This window comes from Marmota flaviventris, chromosome 7 (assembly GCF_047511675.1).
Source record: "Marmota flaviventris isolate mMarFla1 chromosome 7, mMarFla1.hap1, whole genome shotgun sequence".
In the NCBI taxonomy this organism is placed as follows: Eukaryota; Metazoa; Chordata; class Mammalia; order Rodentia; family Sciuridae; genus Marmota; species Marmota flaviventris.
This window is the reverse complement of record NC_092504.1, coordinates 111,417,843-111,433,323: the sequence shown is the minus strand read 5'-3', so window position 1 is coordinate 111,433,323 and position 15,481 is coordinate 111,417,843. Positions and strand designations below refer to the sequence as shown.

Sequence of the window (15,481 nt, the reverse complement as noted above, 5' to 3'; positions counted from 1 at the left end):
TATAAAATAGGACTGGGAATGTCACTCAGTGGTTGAGTGTCCCCGAGTTCAATACCCAGTAACACACACACACACACACACACATCCATTTGTGGATTTCACCCAATTCTGCAAGTACCTTTTCTCTTTCCTATATCATCCATGTATCCTTCTCTACTAGATTTCTTTCAAGACACACTAGCATCCCCTGATTTTTTAAAATATATATATTTTTAGTTGTAGTTGGAAAGAATACTTGTATTTTATTTATTTATTTTTATGTGGTGCTGAGGATTGAACCCAGCGGCTTAAAGAAAATCCTTCTTAATTTCACCAACCCACCACCCCACTTTCCTGCTCCTCTTTACGAAGGACTTTCTTGATATGATGAAATTCTCTGTTTCACCAGTTCTTATTTCTCTGGCTACCTCTTCAACCAGTTCCAACACTCCACCGACTCCTATGGGTTCCACATCGTTAAATGCAAAGGTTATATTTCTATTCTCATGTTATTGAATCTTTCTGTGGCATTGAACGAATGACCCCTCTTCCTTCTTGAAATATTTTATTTCTTGGCTTTAATGACATAGGAGTGGGACCTCCAAGCATCACACAGCATATAAGAGGACCTCACCTCACTCAATAATACTTATGGCATAAATGAGTAAGAGTATATAAGCAAACAAAGAAATGCAGGAAAGCAGCTTAGGACACAAGTCAGGATAAAGGGCTCATTAATACTAATTCAACATCAAATTGAGGAATCTCTTGAAGAGACATAACTAACAGCCTAGGGTAACGGCTAATTTTAGAAATCAGTTCTGATATTGTGCTCATCACCTACAATAGCCCTTTTGGTAAACAATTCTCCTAAGATATGAAATTGTTAGGATACTATCCCTTGCAGGGGTGAGGGCTTTAGATATTAATATTTTAAAGAAGCATTACATTGAGTGCTTATTCTTGATAACTATCTGTTAAACTTAACCTGTGAAGTAGAATGCTTTGTGAAACTCAATACTGATCATTTTTTAAAAATCTGCCTCTGGATTAGGTGTGGGGTTAATAAGTAGAGAAAAAGGAAGGAAAAACAGTCAAGTCCTAGAGAACCAATCAATACATTGACTCACACATATAAACATGTATTTATGCATATGTGTATATTTGAATCCTATTATATATTCAGTTATATTCATGTTTATATGTTAAATTGAACATTTTTAAGTTTATGACACAAAGGCATTTCTGTATATGTGACAAATCCTCTGAAAAGGAAATGAGGAAAACTACCCCATTCACAATATCCTCAAAAAAATAAAATACTTAAGTTTATGACAAAAGTTTCTCTTACTCCCTATTTTCATTAACTAACCAAGTACAGTCTGGAATCACTTGGCTTTTGCAAAAATAATGTGATAAAAAGAAAACGCCTAAGATAAGTAGCTTTTACAAAACATGCTAGTCCTTACTAATTCTGTCATCATCTACTAACTTCAGGTCATTCTAGTTATTAATTTTTTTTAAGTTTTACATTTTCTCGAAAAAAAAAAAAAAAAACTCTGAATAATACTGTCCATAAAGATTGCTTTTAAGAAGCTTAAGTTAGTGATATCCTCTCACAATGAATGGGAAGATATGTGTGACCAATATATTTGTTCTAAAACTCAACAAGGATAGTTTTAAGGTGGTCCATAGATGCTTTCCCCATCCCCCATTTCTTCAAGAACCAGTCCTTCACTTCCATTATACTTGAAGGTAAATCTTAACATACAGGTTCCAAAACACTACTCCTCACTTCTCTTTATACTTTTGGTCGCATTTAATGTCCAATAAAATTACCCCTCTGTAATATAATTCATTACAGAGTTATTTTTAAATGCAGTACTGGATCTCTAGCAAATCATCTGACATAATAAATTTGTGCTTTTTCAAGAGTGATTGTCAAACCCTATAGCTCTTTAGGGTTTGAAATATAAAACATTTAAATTTGTCTTAAAATGTCTACCAAGTAAATACAGACTCACTTGTCCATTGTTATTACTTTAAAAAAACTAGTAAGTTCTCAGGGCAATCAATTAACTTATCATGTAGAACTGGCAGGCAGAAAGTAGGCCTGCGATTTTTAAACTGAAGTAGCTCATTGTTTGTCATATGAAGCATAATGAGAATAGTATTTCTGCCTCTCAGACCTGATTAGTTAAATGTCTTGTTTCTCCACTTATCCTCATTATAGCTGCCAGCTCTAATTTTAAAATCTGATTATTAAGATGACCATAGCACAATTTTAATTTTTAAATTGTAGATATATTTGGTATCAATGAAGGAAAAGCATTAATTGTAAATGGACACAGTCAACATGGTGTAAATAAATGATGTGTGCATTTCTTTTTCTTTCTTTCTTTTTTTTCTTTTTTTAATACTGGGGATTAAATCCAGGAGCTACATCCGCCAGTCCTTTTATTTTGAGACGGGATCTCACTAGTTACTTAGGGCATCAGTAAGTAAGCTGGCCTCACACTTGTGATTGTCCTGCCTCAGTCTCCTGAGTTGCTGGAATTACAGGCATGTGCCACAGCACCCAGCTTGATGTGCACAATCCCTTCAACCTCCTGTCAATGTTACTTGAAATCTAATTTACCAACAGTCCTGGCTTTCCAACCAAGTTATGCAGCTTTGTAAACTAGACCACTCATCACTCCCTAAACTGCCCTTAATAGTAGATAAATTGATTCCATTCTTTTGTCTTCACTAAATCTTTTGGTAATGTACAGATTGCCTACCCTCAGTGCCCTCTCTGTACCACCTCTTATATTCTTTACTATGTCTAGATTTTCTTTCTAATCACTTTCCAATAGAGCAGATCATAAATACAATTCAAAATCCACCTCCAGAAGAGCTACCTTTTATTCTCCCGCACACATTAAAATATCCCTAATCTTTGAAATGATTTTACATTCTGCATGGTCTTTACTACATCAGTACTACCTACATCAAGGACTACCTATTCGATGACACCTAGGCAATTTTTTCATGTATCATATACAACTGCCTCATTTTCCCCCAACATATAAAGTGACACAATAGGAAGGGAAGACCATCTTGCTTCCTTTGTACACTTCAGGACTTAACATAAAACCACACAGCAAGCACTTAAGGAAAATTTCAATTCATGTCTGACTTAAAATGGGAAAATATGCCTCCAAGCTTGAATTCTACTATCTACCAAAACTGTTTCAGAATGAACAGAATAACCCCAAAATATGAAATGGGCGCACAGACCAAACTTCAATTTTGATGGCACTTCACTGTAGTGCGAGGTATAGACATAACTTCTTAGACACTCAGAATAAACAGATCACTGTGCCTACTTGTTCTTTTGCCCAATATAATCCAGTCAATTTGACCCTAAAGCCCATGCACTAGAAGCCAGCATTGTCTGCAAAGGTCTTTTTCCTAATCTCTCTGGTTCCTAGCATGAATTATAATCCTTCTTTCGTCACCTTTCAAGTTCCTAGGCTTGCAGCTAGCCTGGGCTTGTTTTTTCCTTCAACCTCACAGCCTCTATACTGGCCACAGAATAAATAGGAAGTAAACAGACTGCTTACCAATAGTTTCATATAAAAGACATAGAAAGTTTTAAACTATCAGAACAATAAAGATGTTATTTTTTTTAGGACTAAATAAGGTATGCATGATCATTTCTATTAAAGGCACTTTCTTAGAGACTTCTATCATACATTTGATTCTATTAAGAAAATCACATTTTTAAAATGGTGATTTTTCCCTCCTAGGATTTTAAACACCATAAATTCACAGAAGAGTCTGTCTAATTATAAAGGTCCATGTCTTAAATATCTAGTACACTATTTTGGTCTTTGGTGTATTTGGACTTTTTTGTTTCTTTGTTTTGTAAATGTTATGAAATGTCCTTCTTTAACCCTTTTGATTAACTTTGGCTTGAAGTCTGCTTTATTTAAAATGACAAATAAATGAGTAGAAAAATACTGCAACTCCATGAGCTAACACAAAACTTGATTAACTATCTTGTCCCCATAATCCTGACAACAAGTTTAGAAACAGACTGAGCGAGTCTTTAATATCTAAATTAGAATTCTCAGCCCTTCACAGAAGTCAATGACCAAAAAAATAACTCAAAGTTATTAGATTGTGACTTTATTACAAAATAAAGCTTCAGAATTAACAGTGAAGCAATTTTTTGATGTTTTAGAAGTATTTATTTTCAGATGTATTTATACATTATTATTGACTATTTTTTTCATTGTACACAATTGCAGCATAGCTTTTTATTTCTCTGGGTTGCACATGATGTAACGTCACAGCCTTATATGCTGTCATACATGTACCTAGGGTAATGATGTCCATCTCATTCCACCATCTTTCCTGCCCCCATGCTTCTGCCCCACTCCTCCCCCTCCCCCTCACCTTTGCCCAATCCAAGTTCCTCCATTCTCCACCCCTCCCAATTATGGATCAGCATCCACATATCAGAGAGAACATTTGGCCTTTGGTTTTTTGAGATTGGCTTACTTCACTTAGCATGATATTTTCCAGCTCCATTCATTTACCTACAAATGGAGTAGCTTTTATTTTTTATTTTATCATTGATTTCTAATTTCGTTTCATTATGATCTGGTAGAATGTAGGGTCTGCTTTTTTTGTATTTGCTTAGAGTTGCTTTGTGGCATAATACATGGTCTATTGTAGAGAAGGATCCCATGTGCTGCAGAGAAGAAAGTGTATTTGCTTATTGATGGATGAAATATTCTATATATGTCAATTAAGTATAAGTTATTGATTCTGTTATTGAGTTTTATAGTTTCTTTGTTCAGCTTTTGTTTGGAAGATCTATCCAGTGGTGAAAGAGGTATGTTAAAGTCACCCAGAATTATTGTGTTGTGGTCTATTTGACTCTTGAACTTGCAAAGAGTTTGTTGAACATGGATGCTCCATTATTTGGGGCATATATATTTATAATTGTTATGTCTTGTTGATGTATGGTTCCCTTGAGCAGTATGAAATGTCCTTTATCCCTTTTGATTAACTTTGGCTTGAAGTCTACTTTATTTAATAAGAGTATGGAAACCCCTGCTTGTTTCAGCAGTCCGTGTGAGTGGTCTGTTTTCTTCCAACCTTTCATCTTCAGTTTGTGGATGTCTTTTCCTATGAGATGAGTCTCTTGAAGGCAGCATATTGTTGGGTCTTTTATTTTAATCCAAATTTGCCAGTCTGTGTCTTTTAATTGGTGAGTTTAGGCCATTAACATTCAGAATTATTATTGAGACATGATTTGTATTCCTGGTCATTTTTGTTTGTTTTTGGAATTTAATTTGACTAGTTTTCTCTTTGATTAGTTTTCCCTTTAGTGTAATTCTCCCCTCTTCTGATTTTCATTGTTGTTTTTCATTTCCTCCTTATGCAGTATTTTGCTGAGGACGTTCTGTAGTGCAGGCTTTCTAGTTGTAAGTTCTTTTAAGTTTTGTTTATCATGGAAAGTCTTTATTTCATCATCAAATCTAAAGCTTAATTTTGCTGGATAGGAGAGTCTTGGTTGGCATCTATTTTCTTCCAGGGCTTTAAAATAATGTTTCTGTCACCACTGCTTCTGCCTTTGTTCAGGTGTCACCTGCTCTATTAAGGTAGCTCCCCAAATGCTTTTGGTATTTCTTCCATAGTGCCATGATAATTGTTAAAAAGCACAGAATTTTTCTTGTTGAAATCCTGTATAATGAGCCTAAAGGGCTTCCCAGGCTTAGTGAGTAAAAAGGGAAGCTATCACTCTTTACACACATTGAACAGTTATACCAAATGGATTACTGCCTGGGCACACCTTTGCCTGGGCCTCCCCTTTGCTAGAATCTTTACCTCATTGTTTCCACCTTCTTCCCCACTCCACCCATCCACTTGTGAAAACCACGTACTCTATATTCTTTGGGGATCCTACCCATTTATTCCTATCAGAATTAATCACTCCATATCCATACTACAATGTAAGATTTTTCATGGGCATGAATTGTGCTATCTTTGCTTCTTCAGCATCTGCACAGCAGACATTTTAATAGGTTTTGGTTGATTTCTGTGGATTCAGGATTGCATTTTTAACCTTGATTTATTTTTTACTTTAATCAAGTTTTAAAATTTAATTTTATTTAGTAGAACCTCCTAGTTTTACAAAGTAGTGGCGTTTGTTCTGACAAAATCATACATGCATGGAATTCAATTTCTATCCATTTATCTGCAAGTGCCATAATTCCATTCTTCTTTATAGCTGAGTAATACTCCATTGTGCATGTATACCACAATTTCTTAATCCATTCATTTGTCAAAGGACTTTGTTGATTCCATAGTTTAGCTATTGTGAATTGTGCTGTTATAAACTTTGCTTTGACTGTTATCACTATAGTGTGCTGATTTTAGTTCTTTTGGGAAATACCAAGGAGTGGGATAACTGGTCATATGGTAGTTCCATTCCTACCATTTGAGGGAACTTTGTACTACTTTCCAGAGTGGTTGTACTAGTCTGCAGTCCCACCAACAATGTACAAATGTACCTTTATCCCCATATCCTTGTCAGCACTGTATCATTATTTGTATTCTTATTTAAAAAAACATTCATTTTTCAGTTATAGTTAGATACAATATATTTTATTTTTATGTGGTGCTGAGGATAGAACCCAGTGCCTCACTCATGGTAGGTGAATGCTCTACCTCTGATCCACAACCTCAGCCCTCATTATTTGTATTCTTGATTGTTGCCATTCTGATTTGACTGAGAGAAAATTTTAGTGTAGTTTTGATTTGCATTTCCTTGATTGCTAGAGATGTTGTACATTTTTTCATATATTTGTTGGCCATTTGTATTTCTTCTTTTGAGAAGTTTCTATTTAGTTAGTTCTTTTGCCCATTTATTGATTGGGTTATTTATTTATTTTTGGTGTTAAGTTTTTTTAGTTCTTCATATATTCTTGATGTTAATCCCCTGTAGGAGGAGTAATTGGCCAAGATTTACTCCCATCTTGTTGGAATAAACCTTTTCACACTTTTATAATCATTCTTTTTCTTCTTCTTCTTCTTTTTTTTGCTGTGCAGAAGCTTTCTTAATTTGTTGGCATCCGCTTATTGATTATTTAACCTGTCCCTTTTAAAAAGCCCTTTAGAACAATATTTTCAGTGACTAATGGTTTACTTAATATTTGGTTAACATAGAGGATAAGAATTAGGAAAATGAGGTAGCAAGACAATGGAAGACAGAATCTGGTGAAGTTCTTGAGAAGTTGATTCTGATTGACTAGTGCAGGGGTGCCAAAGAGGGAAAAGGCAAAAGATGTCTTGCTAGATGTCAGTCTGCTTACTCTGTTAATTGCAACTCGTTTGGTTGCATAAAACAATTGCATAAACACAACAAGGGCTACGTTTTCTCTCACGTAGAGGAAATCTGGAGGTAGGCAGTCCAGGATGGTATGGTGGTGGTTGTATGGTGTGAGAAGTTATAGGCTTCTTTATTCTCTACCTAAATCAGCACATGGCTTCCATTTTCAGGGTCAATTCATGGCATAGATGCTGCTGGCTTCTAGTCATTATATCTGCATTGGAAACCAGAATCAGGGGGAAAGAAAGAAGGTTTTTTTTATTAAGTTTCCATCCAAGTCAGAAATCCTAGAGGCAACATTTCTCTTTGTAGCTCGCTGTCCAGAATGTAGTCATATGGCTAGCTCAGGGTCCTGGGACATGGAATCTATTATTTTGCAATGTTGTGGACCCTGTTTAAGAGCAAAACAAAACACAAAACCAATATGAAAATAAGTTTCTAACAAGAAAGGAGAGAGTGGACAGTGGAGTAGCCAACCAGCAGTCTCGATTGTATACATTCACTTTATTTTCTCCTCTCATTCTTGTGGCATGTTAATTATTTTAATTATTTCTGTTAGATCATTCTTTTCCTCTGCTCTTGCTCACACTCTTCAGCTCAGCCACACTCCCCCGGGTCTTATATCACCTGTAATTCGTATTTGTCTTACCAAAAGTTGACTCAAATTCTGATATTTTCATAGTGTATGTCAGGCAAGATATATGTTAAAGACTTTAAGAAATGCTGGGAGAAAGTTTCAAATAAGTCAGAGAAAATTAGGAAACATACCAACAAAGGACTGGGTGCTGAAGCACATGCCTGTAATCCCAGCAACTCAGGAGGCTGAAGCAGAAGGTTTGCAAGTTTGGGCCCCTCTCAGCAATTTAGCAAGGCCCTGACTCAAAGTAAAAAATAAGGAGTGCTGGTGATGAAGCTCAGTGGTAAAGCATCCCTGGGTTCAGTCTTAGTACCAAAAAACAAAGTCCACTTGGCTTGACTATAGAGTTGATGATAAGGAACAGAAAGTTTAATTGCACTGAATGTAAATATATTCCATTTTAAATTTGAAATCAGATAGTTCTATGCATTAAAGGAGTTGAGTGAAACATGTAAAAAAGAGAAAATGGGATATACTGGGTATTAGTTGTACCTCCTGCCTTAGTATGAAATGTCTTTATCCTGGAAAGCTAGCGTGATTTTCAGCATAATTTAAATCCCTTGTTCCACTTTGAAATCGTATTCTGACGTGATAACCTGCTGCACAGAGCAAAACTGTTCTCTAGAGAGGGAGTTCAATTGCTGGATCAAGTTGGGAATTTGGTTGCTATAACTACAGCATCACAGATGTGCTATACATATAAATATAGGCTTTTGTGGGTCTTTGGAGCACTGGCGTTTTGTAGTGTCTTAACAAAGTAAGTACCCTTAAAGAGAAGGACTTAAGTTTTGTGTGTGTGGTTTATGCAGTATCCAGGTCATCTGATGCTGAAAGTCTTCAGTCAGGGAATTGTCACATATGATCCTTGGTATAAATAAGTGTGTGATAATTCATCCTGGAAGTCCTAATTTTCAGGGATGTTTGGATCATATGACTTAAGAAATTTATCTATGCCTTCACTATCTTCTAATTTATTGGAGTATAAGGATTCAAAATAATTTTTGATTATCTTCTGTATTTCTGAAGTGTCTGTTGTGATATTGCCTTTTTCATCCCGTATGCTAGTAATTTGAGTTCTCTCTCTTCTTCTCTTCGCTAGCATGGCTAAGGGTCTGTCGATTTTGTTTATTTTTTCAAAGAACTAACTTTTAGTTTTGTCAATTTTTTCAATTGTTTCTTTTGTTTCGATTTCATTAATTTCAGCTGATTTTAATTATTTCTTGCCTTTTACTTCTTTTGCTGTTGTTTTGCTCTTCTTTTTCTAGGATTTTGAGATGAAGTATGAGATCATTTATTTGTTGGTTTTTTCTTTTTTTAAGGAATGAACTCCAAGCAATGAATTTTCCTCTTAGAACTGCTTTCAATGTGTCCCATAGATTCCGATATGTTGTGTCTGTGTTTTCATTTATCTCTAAGAATTTTTTAATTTCCTCCTTGATGTCTTCTATAGCCCATTGATCATTCAGTAACCTATTGTTCATTCTCCAAGTGATGTATGCTTTTTCCTTCCTTCTTTTATCGTTGATTTTCAGTTTCATTCCATTATGATCAGATAAGATGCATGGTATTATCTCTACTCCTTTATATTGTCTAAGAGTTGCCCTGTGACATAATATATGATCTATTTTTGAGAAGGATCCATGTGCTGCTGAGAAAAAAGTGTAACTGCTTGATGTTGGGTGGTATATTCTATATATGTCAATTAAGTCTAGGTTATTAATTGTGTTATTGAGTTCTATAGTTTCCTTATTCAACTTTTGTTTGGAAGATCTGTCCAGTGGCGAGAGAGGTGTGTTGAAGTCTCCCATGATTATTGTATGGTGGTCTATTAGACTCTTGAACTTGAGAAGGGTTTGTTTGATGAACATAGCTGCACCATTGTTTGGGGCATATATATTTATGATTGTTACGTCTTGTTGGTGTATGGTTCCCTTAAGCAGTATGTAGTGTCCCTCTTTATCCCTTTTGATTAACTTTGGCTTGAAATCTATTTTATTTGATATGAGTATGGACACTCCTGCTTGTTTCCGAAGTCCATATGAGTGATATGATTTTTCCCAACCTTTTACCTTCAGCCTATGTATGTCTTTTCCTATCAAATGCGTCTCCTGTAGGGAGCATATTGTTGGGTCTTGTTTTGTGATCCATTCTACTAGCCTGTGTCTCTTAATTGGTGAGTTTAAGCCATTAACATTTAGGGTTATTATTGAGATATGGGTTGTTCTTCCAGCCATATTTGTTTATTTATGTTACTAAAGGTGGTTTGTTTTCCTCTTTGATTATTGATTATTTTGAAAGACTAAATTATAGTCTTTCAAATATAGTGGAGAAGAGCTTACCTGATTACCACTCAGGCTCATGAAGTATGAATTTGCCTGTGGTACATAGCTTAGAAAAGATGTTAGAGTCCTTGTGTTTGACAATAAAGATGGCTAGAAGGTTATTTGGGACATATATGAAGATTATATTGAAGGTAATTGCCCAGAATAGAGGTTTCCAAACCATTCAAGTTCCTGGATTCATATGACATAGCAGGCCATAGGGATTTTTGATTTACTCCAGCTGGGTCTGGAGCTTAGACTCTTTCACATTAAATGCTTGCAAACAGGTGATCCATCAGATTTGAATTTAGAGGCTGGCCTAATGACTTTCAATCACATGAGTAACCATTAAAGGTAGATCAGTAGAAAGAGAGGATTCATGGAGTATTGGGTTAAGTTGAGACCAGAGGTAGGAGCCTTATTTCAATGGTTTTGATGTGTTAAGCACCCAATATTGTCATCAGAATAGAAATTGGTGGGTCACATGGAAGAGTAATTTAGGGATAGAAACTGATGGAATTTATTGACTGAAGTTTATAGAAAAGGAGAAGAAGCCAGGCATGATTCCACTGCTTTGAACTTGGATGTCTATAGCGTGATGCTGCCTTTGACAACTGTAATCAAATAAAAAGGATGAATATCAGTTTGAAATGAAGAGACTTGATTTTAGGCATGTTGGGTTACATTCACTGATAAAACAGATGGGACCTATACAGACCTAAAGGGGTAATTTGGGACTGGGGACACCTGAAAAAGATTGGCCAAATGTGGGTAGGTAGATAGGGGGTTAGATAAATAGGGAGAATATGGATGAAAAAAAAAAAGATGGTTATAGCTATGATGAAAGGTAATAGAACAGACTCAGACAACTTTGAAGTTTTGCTTTATTGCTCATTCTTGGATAAATACCTAGGAGTGGAATTGTTGGGTTATATGTAAGTGTGTGTTTAACCATTTTAGGAATGGCCAGTTACACTGTTTTCCATATATTTTGCACTCATAATAATAGTTTATGAGATTTCTGGTTGCTTCACATCTTGTCCAACACAGTATTGTCAGTTTTCATGTTAGTCATTCTAGTAGGTCAATGGCCATATTCTGTGATTTTATTTTGCATTTCTCTGAAGACTACTGTGTTGAGGTGGGTTTTTTTTTATTTTTTGTTTTATGTTTTTTGTTTTGGTGGTATTGGGAATTGAACACAGTGCCTTGTGCATGCTAGGCTAGTACTTTACTACTACTGAGCTACATCCCCATGTGCTCATTGACCATTTATCTTCTTTGATGAAACATTAGTTCAAATCTTATACCCATTAAAAAAGTTGGATTATCTATCTTATTTTTGAGTTGTTAAGCATTCTTTTTTAAAAATTTTTTTAAGGTTTTTGATGGACCTTTATTTTATTCATTTGTTTATATGTGGTACAGAGAATCAAACCCAGTGCCTCACACATGTGAGGCAAGCACTCTACCACTGAGCCACAAACCCAGCCCTGTTAAGCATTCTTTATGTATTCTGGGTACAATTCATTTGTTTAATATATTTTGCAAATTTTTTATCCCAATCTGTGCTTTGCCTTTTTCTTAACTATGTCTTTCTGTATTGTCAAAGTTTTCACTCATAGTTTGTATTTTCATGCCCTATTTAAAAAAAAAAAAATCTCTTTTTAATCTGAGGTCATAAAATTTTTCTTATATTTTTCTTCTAGAAATTTAATAGTTTTAGCTCTTCCAATGTAGGCCTGAGATCCATTTTTTACTTTAATTTTTCTGAGTGTTATGAAGTTTCCTATTCTTCATGTGATATTCAATAGTCCTAGAACAACTCATTGAAAAGAACATTTATTTATCCATTGAATTGCCTTGACACATTTGTTAAAAATCAGTGATTTTTTTTGGGGGGTGGGGAGTACTAGGGATTGAACGCAGGACTGCTTATCATTGAGCCACATCCTCAGTCCTTTTAAAAATATTTTATTTAGAGACAGGATCTTGCTGAGTTGCTTAGGGCCTCACCAAGTTGCTGAGGCTGCCTTTGAACTTGTGATCCTCCTGCTTCAGCCTCCTGAGCTGCTGAGATTACAGGCATACACCACTGTGCCTGACCTAATGTAAAAATAGTTACATAAAATATTTAACTATAAAAATGCTTGTTTAGATCTATTTCTGAAATCTTTCTTCTGTTACTCTACATATCAATTATTTTTTATTTTTAGTTATACATGACAGTAGATTGTATTTTGATAGAATATACATGCATAAAGTATAACTTATTCTGTTAGCTTCCCACTCTTATGATTGTACATGATGTGGAGTTACCCTGGTCATGTATACAAGGGTAGCAAAGTTGTGACCTATTAAGTCTACTGTATTTTCTATTCCCCTCCTCTTCCCTTTGTTTTCCTTTGTCTAGTCCAATCTATTTCTATTATTCCCCTCCCTAATCTCCTTGTTTTGAGATTACATCCACAAAGCAGAGACAACATTTGGCCTTTTGGGGGGTGCATTGGCTTATTCACTTAGCATCGTAGTGTCCAGTTCCATCCATTTACAGGCAAATGCCATAATCCCATTCTTCTTTATGGCTGAGTAATATTCCACTGTGTATACATACCACATTTCATTATCCATTCATTCGTTGAAGGACACCTAGGTTTTTTCCATAGCTTGGCTATTGTGAGTTGAGCTACTATAAACAAGGATGTGGCTGCATCATTGTATTATGCTGTTTTTAGGTCCTTTGGATATAGACCAAGGAGTGGGAGAATTCTGTCAAATGGTAGTTCCATTCCAAGTTTTCTAAGCAATCCCCATATTGCTTTCCATAGTAGGTTGCAGTAATTTGCAGTCCCAACAATATACATATCAGTTTTTACACCAATATGTACTATCTTCATTAGTGTAGCTTAAGAGTACTTTTTGAAATCATATGCATATTATAAGTTCCAACTTTGTTCTTTATCAAAATTGTTTATCTTCTGTATCTTTGTTTTCCAGATAACTTTAAAATTAGATTGTTGGTGTCAAGAATGGTTGTTAGGATTTAATTGGAATTGTGCTAAAGCTTAATATGAATTTGGAAAGAATACCATCTTAACGATATTAGCTTTTCAAATCATATACCATGAACATGGTATATCTCTTCATTTAAGTCTTTAAGAATTTCTCTTTGAAAGGCTAAGGTTTTTGGGGTAGATTTTTTTGTATCTAGCCCGTGCACATCCTTTATTACTTTATTCCTAAACTATTTTTTGATGATAAATAATAGGGCTTTACCACTGTGATCCGTAAGGAAAGCTCTAAAACAGGTTAAATATTATTACTAGTGTTACTTTTGGGAAGAATTAGAAGGAGCAATCATTTATCTACAACACATTTGATTACTGTGAATTAACCAATAGACATTTTATTGCTTGAGAAATTATTATTATTAAGAACTTATTCATGTGTGTGAATTTATGCTTTTCCATTCTTGGAAGTATGTTTTTTCAGTGTTCAGTAAATATAAAATATACTAGTCAAGTGACCTGAATTTCTGTTTAGGTTTTATCTTTAAAATAAAACATGTCTACTATTTATATATATAGAAGTATGTAGAAGTTTTGGTTCTTCCTTTTTTTAAAAAAATATATTTTTAGTTGTCTGTACCTTTATTTTATATGCAGTGCCGAGAATTGAACACAGTGCCACACACATGCTAGGCAAGCACTCTACCACTAAGCTACAACCCCAGTCCTGCTTGGTTATTTCTTAATAATGCATTTGTTAATTTTGCTTCTCTAATGAATTTTATAAAAACTAGGTCATTTGTAGGCAAGATATTGGAGCCAAACCTTCTTATCTATTCAACTCATACATGGTCAGCTTTGCACAGTGCAATGATGAACATTTAACAGAGGCATTTTGGATAAGGCATGTGTCTACATGCTGAAGGGAAAAATCTGTTATGGACCATAACTTTTGTATAAACCGTCCAGCTGCCATCTGTGTTCAAAGCACTGTGATCAGCAGAGACCTGTTTGTGCCACTGTGTAGACTGATAGCAGCAGATCAATTTAGCTGAGCTGTTCTCTAGTAGTTCAGTCACGAGGACATAGACATTACCAAAGTGTAGTCCTTGCACCCACTGTCCTTTGCTGGTTTAGTTTGTGGCAAGAGGGAAAAACTGTTTGCTCTCTTCACCCCAGTACAGCTGAGGTAAGAGCCACCTTTTTTCCTTTTGAGGGGAAAGCAAGAGTAAAAGCAGTCTCTTTCAACTTTCCCCTTGCTGTGTTGATTTAAATTTATGCTAGTCTGTACCACAATAATCCCTCAGGCCAGGTATACAATTCAGCATCTTTTTTGGTGGAGAGCAACTAGTTTCTAGTACAGCTTTGGTAAAATTTAACAACAGAACTGCATTGTGAACACATCTAAGCATTTGACCTTGAAGACTCATAGGACAGCAGACATTGCAGAGTTTCCTACTTGTCCTTGACTTACAAGAGAGTAGATAATGAATTAATAGAAATTGATAAAGAGTGTCTGTCAGGCAGCTGCTGAGGTCATGAGACTGGTATGCGGAAAGAGTGCCCATACAACATGCGTAACACATAATGCAGCCAGGAGGGGTGGGTGGGTCGGTCATTGAAGCAGGAAATTAGCCGTCAGAAGGAATGTTGGCTCTCTACAAGCTACAGCAGCATGGAGTCACCAGGAGAAAACACACGGGGAAATGGGGAGTGCTCAGTGCTGCAGAGAAGAGAGCTCCTGTAGAAGGTGGCAGCACTGTCGCTGTTACTGTTGCTTCAAAGATATTGAAGACAGTGCAGGTTAGATTTTTTTTTTTTAAAGAAACGAAAATGCTAATAGTGTAAATGTCAACTGTATGGTACTTATGTTAATTAAATAGACAACAAACTACTAAGGAATGAACTAGAGGCGGGGGAAATGCAGCTACGAGGCCTTGCTTGTCATATTTTTTTCTCGTGATCTATTTTTATAAGTAAAGGTTAAATGTGGAGATTCACTTCATAGAGGAGCAAAGCTCTGTTAATATGTGCTTGGTGGTGATTGTTGGGATATTTCTTAGTGAACCTTGAAAGGAATTTAGAGATGCTTAAGTGTGTATCCAATTTTCCAAATACTTCTGAAATATTAGCTGGTTAAAGTCTATTC

General features: G+C 35.4%; 1 protein-coding gene across 7 annotated transcripts in view; it reads left to right on the top strand.

Annotated features, from left to right (window-relative positions):
• Rapgef2 (Rap guanine nucleotide exchange factor 2) overlaps window positions 1-15,481 on the top strand; it is a 255,100-nt gene that overhangs the window by 115,635 nt on the left and 123,984 nt on the right. Inside the window, exon 1 of one of the 7 annotated variants that reach the window (XM_071614574.1) lies at window positions 15,020-15,135. The exons of the other annotated variants lie outside the window; for them this stretch is intronic. The gene's annotated coding sequence lies outside the window, so the exon portion shown is untranslated. Of the gene's footprint in view, window positions 1-15,019; window positions 15,136-15,481 lie in introns of those variants that run through there. 7 annotated transcript variants of the gene reach the window in all.